Source organism: Ahaetulla prasina, chromosome 3 (genome assembly GCF_028640845.1).
Source record: "Ahaetulla prasina isolate Xishuangbanna chromosome 3, ASM2864084v1, whole genome shotgun sequence".
In the NCBI taxonomy this organism is placed as follows: domain Eukaryota; kingdom Metazoa; phylum Chordata; class Lepidosauria; order Squamata; family Colubridae; genus Ahaetulla; species Ahaetulla prasina.
Genome location: NC_080541.1, coordinates 165513103 through 165526497, shown reverse-complemented (window position 1 = coordinate 165526497; position 13395 = coordinate 165513103).

The following is a 13395-nucleotide window of genomic DNA, read 5'->3' as shown; positions in this document are numbered from 1 at the left end:
CAGAAACAAGACATTTCAAGACAGGTAGGGGGAAAGAAATCAATCAATGAAACATTAATACGAATCTATAACATCAACAGCAAGAAGGGGGCAGAATACATGAATATTTCTGCCTTTATTAGAGTGCTAACTGACCATCGATGATTACCTGATGGGATCGTTCATTTCCACTGGGCCTTAATGCTGAGGCTTGCCATACAGAATACCTAATGCACTTTTTGGTGGGAACACAATCTGCGGTCCGGCAACTACTACAACATAGGCCCCCTTTCCTGCCTCTGCCACCTGCTGGTTGACTAAGGGGTGTGCATAAATTGAATGGGAAGCATAGGCAATTCCTTGACCTTGCTATAGATTTACAAAAACAGCCCTTTCCCAACTCTGTGTTAGACAATGTCCCACATTCTCAACAAAAGACACACTGGTTGGGAACTTTTACTATCGTACTTCCAAACATTGGAAGGACTTCACATGAGTGAATACTTCTAGAGCAGGGGTCTCCAACCTTGGGAACTTTAAGCCTGATGGACTTCAGTTCCCAGAATGCCCAAACCAGCAAAGCTGGCTGGGGCATTCTGGGTGTTGAAGTCCACCAGGCTTAAAGTTGCCAAAGTTGGAGACCCCTGCTCTAGAGAGAATTTCAACTTGCCATTATTAGAAACAATAAGGAAAATGATCCTGGGGTTATTTTAGTAAGAGATGGCCGCTAGCTTTGCGGGGGAGGGGGGGGTGTCTGTATGTGTTTGTTACGTTTGAATCAGTGTTGACTCTCGGCAACTGCCTGGACTAGTTCCTGCAGGTTTCTTGGCAAACTTTTGGAAGTCATTTGCCAATGCTTGCTTCCTAGGGTTGAGAGAGAAAGTGACTGACCTCAGATCAGTCAGCTGGCTTTGTGCCTAAGGAAAAATTAGAATACATAGCATCCCAGTTTCTAGCATACTGCTTTACCACTACACCAAACAGGCTCTCCATTTTTGATTATATGGTATTTTATCCACATACAGCTGTGGACATACTATGAACATGCCATATTGAAAAATAAAATACAGCCTGGTGAGCAGATCACTACAGCTGGCATGACTGCATCACTTCTTTTTCTGTTCAATTATAAGTGTGTGTGCACATATCCATGTGTACATGTGTACAAGTATCATGCAGGTCTACCCAGTTAGTAGTTCCAACAAAACAACATTTTCACTTGTGACATTGCTAAATGCTCAGGATCATCACAGGTTGTCTCTGCTATGATGATGTTCCAGCAGCATTTTTAAAAAGACAATTAGACCATTTAAATGAAGACTGTACAGCAGCAGCCCCCAATCTTTTGGGCAAATTTGGGGGTGGTATAAAAGATATTCTTCATGTAGAATTTGTGTTTCTGCTAAGCAACTATTTACTGCAGTGTTTCTCAACCTCGGCAACTTTAAGATGCTGGCTTGGGAATTCTGGGAGTTGAAGTCCACACATCTTAAAGTTGCCGAGGTTGAGAAACACTGGTTTACTGAATTAACAAGCTAAATTAATATTAATTGCCTATTTACAGCTTGAGAAGCATTGTTCTGAGATTGAATGAGATTTGGGTATTGGGCATGTCTAACTGAGGGGGACAGAAAACATGCCTGCCTTATCTATGTGTGGCAGATGGTAAATATGGACTTGTCTGTTTACTGAGCATACACACACACACACACACACACACACACCCCTTTTAAAAAAGACAAAGAAATCCAAGCTGCCTTGAGAGCACTTTCTTGGAATACAGAAAATCCTCCATTCAACAGTTTATTTTGTGACAATGTTTGAAGTTACAGTGACACTGAAAAAAGTAACTTGTGACCATCTTTCACACTTGTGACCATTGCAGCATCCCAGTGGTCACGTGATCAAATTTTAAATGCTTGTTAACTGGCATGTATTTATGTCAGTTACAATGTCCTGACTCTGAGGTCACTTCCCAGCGTTAGAGCACCCACAACTTCTGAAGGCAAGTCATTCCACTGATTAATTGTTCTGTCAGGAAATTTATCCTTAATTCTAGATTGCTTCTCTCCTTGATTGGTTTCTATCCATTGCTTCTTGTCTTGCCTTTAGGGGCTTTGGAAAATAGATTGACCCCCCCCTCTTCTTTGTGGTAGCCTCTTAGAACACTGCTATCATGTCACACACGCACCTAGTTCTTCTTTTCATTAAACTAGATATACCCAATTCCTGCAACCCAGTGGTAGCTTTCCAAACTTTTTACTACCGGTTCTGTGGGCATGGATTGGTGGGCGTGGTTTGGTGGGCATGGCAGAGGAAAGATACTGTAAAATCTCCATTCCTACCCAACTCCAGGGGAAGGTTACTGCAAAATCTCCATTTCCTCCTCATCAGCTGGGACTTGGAAGGCAGAAAATAGATGGGGGTGGGGCAAGTCAGAATTTTTACTACCGGTTCTCCGAACTACTCAAAATTTCTGCTACCAGTTCTCCAGAACTGGTCAGAACCTGCTGAAACCCAAGTCTGGCTGGTTTCTAATGATATCACAATGAATAATATCCATGATGGTGTCCTTGAGGACCATAGAATTATGATGCCTAGAATTTCCTTCCAATTATAGTCCAGTTCTCGTGGAGGGCAATGAGATGTGTTCTCTGGTTTATGGTCACATTTTTCCATTATTTGGGACAGGGGTGGGTTCTAAATTTTTTTAAACCGGTTCTGTGGGTGTGGCTTATTTTGTGGGCATGGCTTGATGATCATGTGACAGTGGGTGTGGCTTGGCTGTCATGTAACTGGGTGGGCGTGGCCAATAACAATAAGTAATAAAAATAATAAACCAAGTATACAAAACAATAAGAGGTACCAAAAACCAACTTTCACATTTTCACACACACAATTATTATTATTATTATTATTATTATTATTATTATTATTATTATTATTATTATTATTATTATTTATTCAATTTTTATACCGCCCTTCTCCCGAAGGACTCAGGGCGGTGTACAGCCAAGGTAAAACAAACAGTACAATATACAATTTAAAATACGAATTAAAAAACTTATTACATAATTGGCCTAAAACTTTGGAACATATAAAACTAAAACCCATTAAAAATTGATAATAAAAATTTAAAACCAATAAAATTTAAGCCAGCCCCGCGCGAATAAATAAATGTGTTTTCAATTCGCGGAAGGTCCAAGGTCAGGTATTTGGCGTAAGCCGGGGAAGTTCGTTCCAGAGGTGAGCCCCACAGAAGGATCTTCCCCTGGGGGCCGCCAGCCGACATTGCTTGGCGGACGGCACCCTGAGAAGTCCCTCTCTGTGTGAGCATACGGGTCGGTGGGAGGCATGAGGTAACAGCAGGCGGTCCCGTAAGTACCCAGGCCCTAAGCCATGGAGCGCTTTAAAGGTAGTAACCAAAACCTTAAAGTGCACCCGAAAGACCACAGGTAGCCAGTGCAGTCTGCGCAGGAGTGGTGTTACACGGGAGCTACGTGAAGCTCCCTCTATCACCCGCGCAGCTGCATTCTGGACTAACTGAAGCCTCCGGGTGCACCTCAAGGGGAGCCCCATGTAGAGAGCATTACAATAATCCAAGCGGGAGGTAACGAGCGCATGAGTGACTGTGCACAAGGCATCCCGATCAAGGAAGGGGCGCAACTGCCGAACCAGGCGAACCTGGTGGAAGGCCCTCCTGGAGACGGCCGTCAAGTGATCTTCAAACGACAGCCGTTCATCCAGGAGAACACCCAAGTTGCGCACCCTATCCTTTGGGGCCAATAACTCGCCTCCAACAGTCAGCCGCGGCTGCAGCTGACTGAATCGGGGTGCCAGCATCCACAGCCACTCTGTCTTGGAAGGATTAAGCTTGAGCCTGTTCCTCCCCATCCAGACCCGTACGGCTTCCAAGCACCAGGACAACACTTCAACAGCTTCGTTGGGGTGGCCTGGAGTGGAAAAGTACAGCTGAGTGTCATCAGCGTACAGCTGGTATTTCACCCCAAAGCCACTGTTGATCTCACCCAACGGCTTCATATAGATGTTGAACAGAAGGGGCGAGAGAATCGACCCCTGTGGCACCCCACAAGTGAGGCACCTCGCGGCCAACCTCTGCCCCCCTGTCAACACCATCTGCGACCGGTCGGAGAGATAGGAGGAGAACCACCGATAAACGGTGCCTCCCACTCCCAATCCCCCCAACCGGCGCAGCAAGATACCATGGTCGATGGTATCAAAAGCCGCTGAGAGGTCTAATAGGACCAGGGCAGAGGAATAACCCCTGTCCCTGGCCCTCCAGAGATCATCCACCAACGCGACCAAAGCTGTCTCCGTGCTGTATCCGGGTCGGAAGCCGGACTGGAACGGGTCTAGATAGACATCTTCATCCAGGTATTGGGGTAGCTGCCGCACCACAGTTGCCGCGCCACAGCAACAAAGCAAAGGTTGGAGACCGGACGATAATTACCCAAAATAGCTGGGTCCAGGGAGGGCTTCTTGAGGAGGGGTCTCACCACCGCCTCTTTCAAGGCGGCAGGGAAAACCCCTTCCAACAAAGAAGCGTTGATAATCCCCTGGAGCCAGCCTCGTGTCACCTCCTGAGTGGCCAGCACCAGCCAGGAAGGACACGGGTCCAGTAAACATGTGGTGGCGTGGAGCCTCCCCAACAACCTGTCCACGTCCTCGGGAGTCACAAGATCAAACTCATCCCAAACAGACTCAACAAGACGTGCCTCCTCCCTCTCGCTTGGATCATCCCAATTTCGGTCCAGACCATCCCGGAGCTGAGCGATTTTATCGTATAGATAACCACTAAACTCCTCGGCACGTCCCTGCAAAGGGTCATCCCGCACCTCCTGATGAAGGAGAGAGCGGGTCACCCGAAACAGGGCGGCCGGGCGGTTATCTGCCGATGCAATGAGGGTGGAAGCGTAGGAACGCCTCGCCTCCCTCATTGCCACTAGGTAAGTCCTAGAATAGGACCTAACTAGTGTCCAATCAGCTTCGGAACGACTGGACCTCCAAGTACTCTCTAGGCGTCTTCTCCAGCGTTTCATCTCCCTCAGCCCCTCGGAGAACCAAGGGGCCGGACGAGGTCTGCGCCGGGTCAGAGGCCGCAAAGGCACGACACGGTCCAAAGCTCCAGCTTCCCAGGCTGCAACTAGTTCTTCAGCCGTGCCGTGGGCCAGATCCTCAGGAAATGGCCCAAGCTCCGTCAGGAATCTCTCAGGGTCCATCAGGCGCCTGGGACGGAACCAACGTATTGGCTCCGTCTCCCTGTGGTGGTGGGCGGCGGTTCGAAAGTCCAGGCGAAGGAGAAAATGATCTGACCATGACACCGGTTCTGTTACTAAATCATCTAATTCCAGATCATTTAGCCACTGTCCAGAGATATAAAGTAGGTCCAGCGTGCCTCCCCCCATGTGCGTAGGGCCATCATTTACTTGAATCAGGTCCAAGGCCGTCATGGAAGCCTGGAACTCCCGAGCTGCAGTCAATGACAAGCTGGTCGATGGCAAGTTGAAATCCCCCATGACTATAAGTCTGGGGGTCTCAACTGCCACCCCGGCAAGTACCTCCAGCAACTCGGGTAGGGCTGTAGTCACGCAGCAAGGAGCCAGGTACGTGATCAACAAGCCCAATTGATTCCTATGACCCCACCTCACAAAGAGGGATTCACAACCGGCAATCTGAGGAACAGTGGCCTCCCTAAGATCTAGATCTTCCCTAATAACAACCGCCACCCCCCATCCCTACCTTGGGCCCTCGGTTGATGAAATGCTCGGAAACCTGGAGGGCACAACTCGACAAGGGGAACCCCCCCCTCTGGGCCCAACCAGGTCTCCGTAATGCCCATAAGGTCCGCGGACTCCCCCTGAATAAGATCACAAATCCCCGGAGCTTTATTAACCACGGACCAAGCATTACATAACATCAATCGAAAACCCAGGCTCTGAGGATCATGGCCGCCCGAGGAATGGGTAGGGACTGAGGGGCCGGAGCACGTGATCGCTTTCAATACAACAATACAATACAACACAATTGACTCACACACAATGTAAAAGCAGCTAACTTTAAAACTTCCTTAACTTTAAATTGCTGTCTAAAACCCAACTCCTTAAAAAACCCAATTAACTATTTTTAATAGTTTACTTACCCAATTGAGGCAGGCAGATTGAGTTGCTCACCAAGGAGATCGATTGCAGGCAGGCAGATTGAGTTGCTCACCAAGGAGATGGATTGCAGGCAGGCAGATTCAGTTGCTAGCTGATGCAACTGATTGCATTTGCAAGCCCAAGAGGAGCAGCAATAATGCAAATGGGGAGGGTGATTGGGTGGGCATGGGCGGGGCTGTTGTAAGAGGTTGTAAAAAGTGATTTTAAAGGTTCCTCTGACAATAACAGCTGAAGTTGCTTCATCGCAGCCCAGAACCTCTTAAAAGGATTGTTTTAACAACCTCTTCGGCAGAAGAGCTTGTAGAAAACATGTTTTTAAAGGTTCTGGTGATCAGGCAACTCAGCTGGGATCGCCAGAGGAAAAAGATTTTAAAAGCCTGTGATGATTAGAAAACTCAGCTGGGATCGCCAGAGGAAAAAGATTTTAAAGGTTCCTCTGACAATAACAGCTGAAGTTGCTTCATCGCAGCCCAGAACCTCTTAAAAGGATTGTTTTAACAACCTCTTCGGCAGAAGAGCTTGTAGAAAACATGTTTTTAAAGGTTCTGGTGATCAGGCAACTCAGCTGGGATCGCCAGAGGAAAAAGATTTTAAAGGTTCTGGTGATCAGGCAACTCAGCTGGGATCGCCAGAGGAAAAAGATTTTAAAAGCCTGTGATGATTAGAAAACTCAGCTGGGATCGCCAGAGGAAAAAGATTTTAAAAGCCTGTGATGATTAGAAAACTCAGCTGGGATCGCCAGAGGAAAAAGATTTTAAAAGCCTGTGATGATTAGAAAACTCAGCTGGGATCGCCAGAGGAAAAAGATTTTAAAGGTTCCTCTGACAATAACAGCTGAAGTTGCTTCATCGCAGCCCAGAACCTCTTAAAAGGATTGTTTTAACAACCTCTTCGGCAGAAGAGCTTGTAGAAAACATGTTTTTAAAGGTTCCTCTGACAATAACAGCTGAAGTTGCTTCATCGCAGCCCAGAACCTCTTAAAAGGATTGTTTTAACAACCTCTTCGGCAGAAGAGCTTGTAGAAAACATGTTTTTAAAGGTTCCTCTGACAATAACAGCTGAAGTTGCTTCATCGCAGCCCAGAACCTCTTAAAAGGATTGTTTTAACAACCTCTTCGGCAGAAGAGCTTGTAGAAAACATGTTTTTAAAGGTTCTGGTGATCAGGCAACTCAGCTGGGATCGCCAGAGGAAAAAGATTTTAAAGGTTCTGGTGATCAGGCAACTCAGCTGGGATCGCCAGAGGAAAAAGATTTTAAAAGCCTGTGATGATTAGAAAACTCAGCTGGGATCGCCAGAGGAAAAAGATTTTAAAAGCCTGTGATGATTAGAAAACTCAGCTGGGATCGCCAGAGGAAAAAGATTTTAAAGGTTCTGGTGATCAGGCAACTCAGCTGGGATCGCCAGAGGAAAAAGATTTTAAAGGTTCCTCTGACAATAACAGCTGAAGTTGCTTCATCGCAGCCCAGAACCTGCTGAAACCCAAGTCTGGCTACTTCCTAATGATATCACAATGAATAATATCCATGATGGTGTCCTTGAGGACCATAGAATTATGATGCCTAGAATTTCCTTCCAATTGTAGTCCAGTTCTCGTGGAGAGCAATGAGGTGTGTTCTCTGGTTTATGGTTACATTTTTCCATTATTTGGGGCAGGGATGGGTTCTAAATTTTTTTAAACTGGTTCTGTGGGTGTGGCTTATTTTGTGGGCATGGCTTGATGATCATGTGACAGTGGGCATGGCTTGGCTGTCATGTAACTGGGCGGGCGTGGCCAATAACAATAAGTAATAAAAATAATAAACAAAGTATACAAAACAATAAGAGGTACCAAAAACCAACTTTCACACTTTACACACACACAACACAACAATACAACTGACTCACTCACACACACACACACAAAATGCCACATACAGCTTTGTGAGATTTTGTGTGTTTGTGTAGTTAGAGTGAAACACTACAGAAACACACCAAATCTCAGAAAGCTGCACAAATATTTTATTTTATTATTTTATTTTATTTATATTTTTTAGATCAGGGGTCTCCAATCTTAGTAACTTTAAGGTTTGTGGACTTCAACTCCCAGAGTTCCTCAGCGAGGACATCTGGCTGAGGAACTCTGGGAGTTTAAGTCCACAAGCCTTAAAGTTACTAAGGTTGGAGACCCCGTTTTAGATAAAAGCAGCTAACTTTAAAACTTCCTTAACTTTAAATTGCTGTCTAAAAACCCAACTCCTTAAAAAAAAAACCCAATTAACTATTTTTTAATAATTTACTTACCCAACTGAGGCAGGCAGATTGAGTTGCTCACCAAGGAGATCGATTGCAGGCAGGCAGATTCAGTTGCTAGCTGATGCAACTGATTGCATTTGCAAGCCCAAGTGGAGCAGCAATAATGCAAATGGGGAGGGGGTGATTGGGTGGGCATGGGCGGGGGCTGTTGTAAGAGGTTGTAAAAAAGTGATTTTAAAAGCCTATGATGATTAGAAAACTCAGCTGGGATCGCCAGAGGAAAAAAAGATTTTAAAAGGTTCGTCTGACAATAACAGCTGAAGTTGCTTCATCGCAGCCCAGAACCTCTTAAAAGGATTGTTTTAACAACCTCTTCGGCAGAAGAGCTTGTAGAAAACATGTTTTTTAAAGGTTCTGGTGATCAGGCAACTCAGTTGGGATCACCAGAGGAGCCTTTTAAAACCTTTTGTTTTTACAACCTCTTCAGCCAAGGGAACTGGTTCGGGAATGTGGTCAGCTGGGCATCGTTACCGGTTCTGCGAACTTGGCCAGATTTTTGCCAATGGTTCTCAAGAACCAGTCCGAACTGGTACAATCGCACCACTGATTTGGTGGTAGAATCAGAATACGCTTCTTTCTCAATTCCCATGTAGATGTTTGCAACTGGCATTCTTCTTCAGGAAGAAGTCAAGCAACTTTGCACATGGGACAACAGCATTGAAAGGATGTGACATAGCAAGCCTTCCTTTGATTCCAGAATATGTGTGTACTATCGTAGAAAGATACTGAGAAGCAGCCTGGGAATTCAGACAAGAGTAAAACTAGAAATATTAATGAACCAAAGGGAAGATGGCAGGCAGTAGGAAAGTGTATAATAACACCCCCCCCCTTATGTGTCTGAGGAGCATCAGGAGAGGGTTGATTTGTTTAAGAGGAATCTAATTAGGAGCAGAAAGATAGACGTAGAGGAGTATAATTAGCAAATTGAGAACAGCTTTTTATTTTTCAAACTGTGACGTGGTTGCTCACTAATAGCCAGGGATATACTGTTTGTCAAGTCGTTACAAGCAAGCAAGACTGTAAAATGTTGCATCGCTATCTTACAGCAATATTGCCTTTGTGGAAGATTGCAATTCGGTGTGAGAAAAGTAGGTCCTTTGCTTTTAACATCGTTTGTTGGCAATTTGTCAACAACTGAGTCAGGGAAGTCACGTGAAATTGAAATTCGGAGCTTAGTTTCTCCCTTTTTCAAATGATTGCATGTCAATTGAAAGGGTGAGTTTGACGTGGGGTTGACAAATTAAGGCCTGGTTCACCATCCAGTAGATATAGTAGCCTGGCCTTGGAAAAACAGCAGTTTCTGAATGAGGTAAGCTGCCCTTCTGAGGTGCATCGTTTGCGGAAACTTCCAGATTCTCCCTTGCTGCTGGAGACCTGGTGACGTCTGTGGCTCAATGATCTGTGTATTAATTGATCTCCATTTAGATTACCACGATATGCTTTTTGCATGACTGCTATTGGATGGTCATAAACCACAGCTAGTACCAAATAGAGCAGCCAATTTGTTTTCCTTTATGCGTTCTACAGTTTATGAAACACTGATCTTATGCCAATTACCCTGACCTGCTTTTTTTTTCCAAATGCATTTCCAAGAGTTTGTTCCTTCTTATCAAGAAATTCCTAAGAAGTCTGTAAACAGAAGCCCTAAAAGATTTAACTCTTGCCACATATATATCCATAATACGTGGAGAATTTCAGAAGTTCTCCAAGTGTGTCTAAGCAGAAATGTCCATAGGGGACGGTCAAAAAGTTAAGATGGCAATCACAATATTGTGATCAATGTTCTGGCTGGTTTTTATACAGTATGTGTTGCAGGTGAGGGCATAAAAAAAATCTGTTTCAGTATAACAGAGGTCACATCAGCCACCATTATGCCAAGTTTTGGACAACTATTAATGCACGTTTGGTGTTTTATTTTTTACAATAGGTTGGCTTTGTGTGCAGTTTAACCCAGGGGTCTCCAACCTTGGCAACTTTAAGACTTGTGGACTTCAACTCCCAGAGTTGAAATCCACAAGTCTTAAAGTTGCCAAGGTTGGAGACCCCTGGTTTAACCCATTAACTCAACCTATTATGCTAATTGGTTTGTTTTGCTGTAATTTGTTAACTCACCTAATTATGATTTCTTTAGCAACAACAATTAGGCTATCCATGAAATTATCCATGGCATTATCAGCCAGATTTGTGTGTTGAACAAGTGGTTTATCCTTTCTTAACTTAGTTATGAAATTGCAACTCTCCTTGATGACTTTGGTGGGAAAACGGTGGCTCAAAAATATTTTAATAAAGAAATTAGACAATGGGCCCCATAGATTTATTAAGCAAAGTTAACTAATCTGCTTAGAATTCCATAAAACTGTATGTCACATAACTAAAGTTTCACTTACTGGCCCACCATAAATGCAGCTATTCCTCAAGCAGCAATAAAAAGCATCATTGTGTTAGCAGGCACAGGAATTTCAAGAGGATCTTTTACAGCATTAGCGGTCTCTTAAGACATATTGATGAAAAGCGAACAGCTATCAATATATGCTTAAAGAGATTTCAGCCTGTGATAACCAGCCCAGATTGAAAACCCCCAGTAATTTCTGGTTAGATATATAGTGGCTTTTTGCTGAGAGAAAACACTCCAGTTGGCCAGATTAATCTCCATTCCACGAGGAAGTCTTTTAGAAAGGGAAAATTAAGTTGGAAAATCAAGTATTTGGCAGCTATGCAACTGAATGATAGTGTGAAAGGTGGAGCGAGGGAGAAAGAGAGAGAGAGAACACACAACCTAGACCAAGGGTGTCCAAACTTGGTCCCTTTAAGACTTTTGGACTTCAACTCCCAGAGTTCCTCAGCCAGCTTTGCTGGCTGAGGGACTCTGGGAGTTGAAGTCCAAAAGTCTTAAAGGGACCAAGTTTGGACACCCCTGACCTAGACAAAAGATAATGGTTGCAAGAATGTCAACAGTGTGCTTTGTACCTGAGGGGGAAAATAGCTTGACTAGTAATGTACTATGCACAAGGACTTAAGCTGACAGCAGAGGTGTCCCTAGGAGGATAAAAAAAATAATCAAGATAATGAGGCACATTAAAAAGGGGTGAGGCTTTGATTGCACAGTTGTGGTTGTCATCCTGATGTTTTTACTCCTTCCCCGAGGACAGCCCTGGCTGGCAAAAAAGCATGTGAGCCCAAATATTGCTGCCTTCTATTCCAGCAGTAGTAACAAGGCAGCAGAGAGTACCATCCTTATGTATTAACTGCAGGTCATACTAAGGAAAGAGACTGCTGGGTTCTCCCAATTTTTTTTTTTTAACCTTGACAATCAATGGGAAATCAGCTTACAACCTCTCTCCCAGGGTGGCATTTGGCAAATATAAATGGGTGCTTTAATCACCCACTCAGTGACAGACTGAAGGAATTGAGGTAACTGTAACAGAGTTGGAAGGGACGTTGGAGGTCATCTAGTCCAACCCCTTGTTCACACAGGAGGCCTATACTAGGGATTCGAACTGCCGATCTTTCTGATCGACAAGCTCAGTGTCTTAGCCTCAGTGTCTTAGCCTCAGTCTTAGCCTCAGTGTCTTAGCCTCTTAGCCAGGCTAGGTGCACAGGATGAGACAAGTGAGTTTCTAGATCAGTGTTTCTCAACCATGGCAACGTGAAGACATATGGCACACTAGCTGGGGAATTCTGGGAGTTGGAGTCCACATAACTTCAAGCTGCTGAGATTGGGAAACACTGTTCCAGATGCTCTTGCTTGGCAGGTCCCTTTGTGCCAGAGGTGGGTTTCAGCAGGTTCTGACCAGTTCTGGAGAACCAGTAGTGGAAATTTTGAGTAGTTCGGAGAACCGGTAGTAAAAATTCTGACTGGCCCTGTCCCCATTTATTCTCTGCCTCCCAAGTCCCAGCTGATCGGGAGGAAATGGGGATTTTGCAGTAACCTTCCCCTGGAATGGGGTGGGAATGGAGATTTTACAGTATCCTTCCCCTGCCACGCCCACCATGCCATACCCACCAAGCCATGCCATGCCCACCAAGTCACGCCCATAGAACCGGTAGTAAAAAAAATTTGAAACCCACCACTGGTTCGTGCCTTTTAGTTGAACTATTTCTGAAGACAGATCTACTGTTCTCCTGATAAGAGTATTAAACCCATATCCAAAAATAGTTCATCTGCTGTTCACGGGCATGGAGTAGAGGCACAATGGGAAGGGGGAGATGATAACAACGAATGAATGATTAGTGCTGCAATAGAATGACAGTGCTGGCAGTAATTAATTAAACTGCCTGGCTTGTGCACCTGTGTGGTTGTCACCTCTAAACTCCTACATGGCATAAGGCCAGGCAATTCGAGGGAACTGCCTCTTTCCCAATGAATCTGCTCAACTCACCAGATCTAGCAGAGAGGGCATGCTCCAGGTCCCCTCTATTAAACAATGCCATCTTGATGGAGCCAGGAGTCACCCCTTCTCTGTAGCAGCACTTAGATTGTGGAGCAGCATCCTGCCCAATAGCCCCCAACCCTATTGGTTTTTCAGGAGACCTGGCTGTTTCCCCAGGTATTTGGGGCGAGAGGTTAGGCAACCTTTGCTGATGTGATTTTATGATTGGAATGTATTATTTATCTCAAACAGTCGTGGGCTATTGTTTGTAATCAGTTGCGTTAGTCTGTGTACCCTGCCTGGAATCGCTGTTAGGAGATTGTGTGATCGTATAAATTATTTAAATAAGGAAATGGAAATAGCTACTTGACAGAACATGTGATCAGCCTGCACATAATAACAGATCACCATGGCTCTCAGGCCCTCTGAAGGCAGAAAGGAAAGGGTGTCATTGCTTCCCCCAAATTTAGTAAAAATAGTAAAAAATACCTCCATGCAACCCCTTTTCTGAAGCATTTCAACTGTGAACTATCTGGAGGCATGTATATGAGATGGACAGCGTATAAATTTTGTA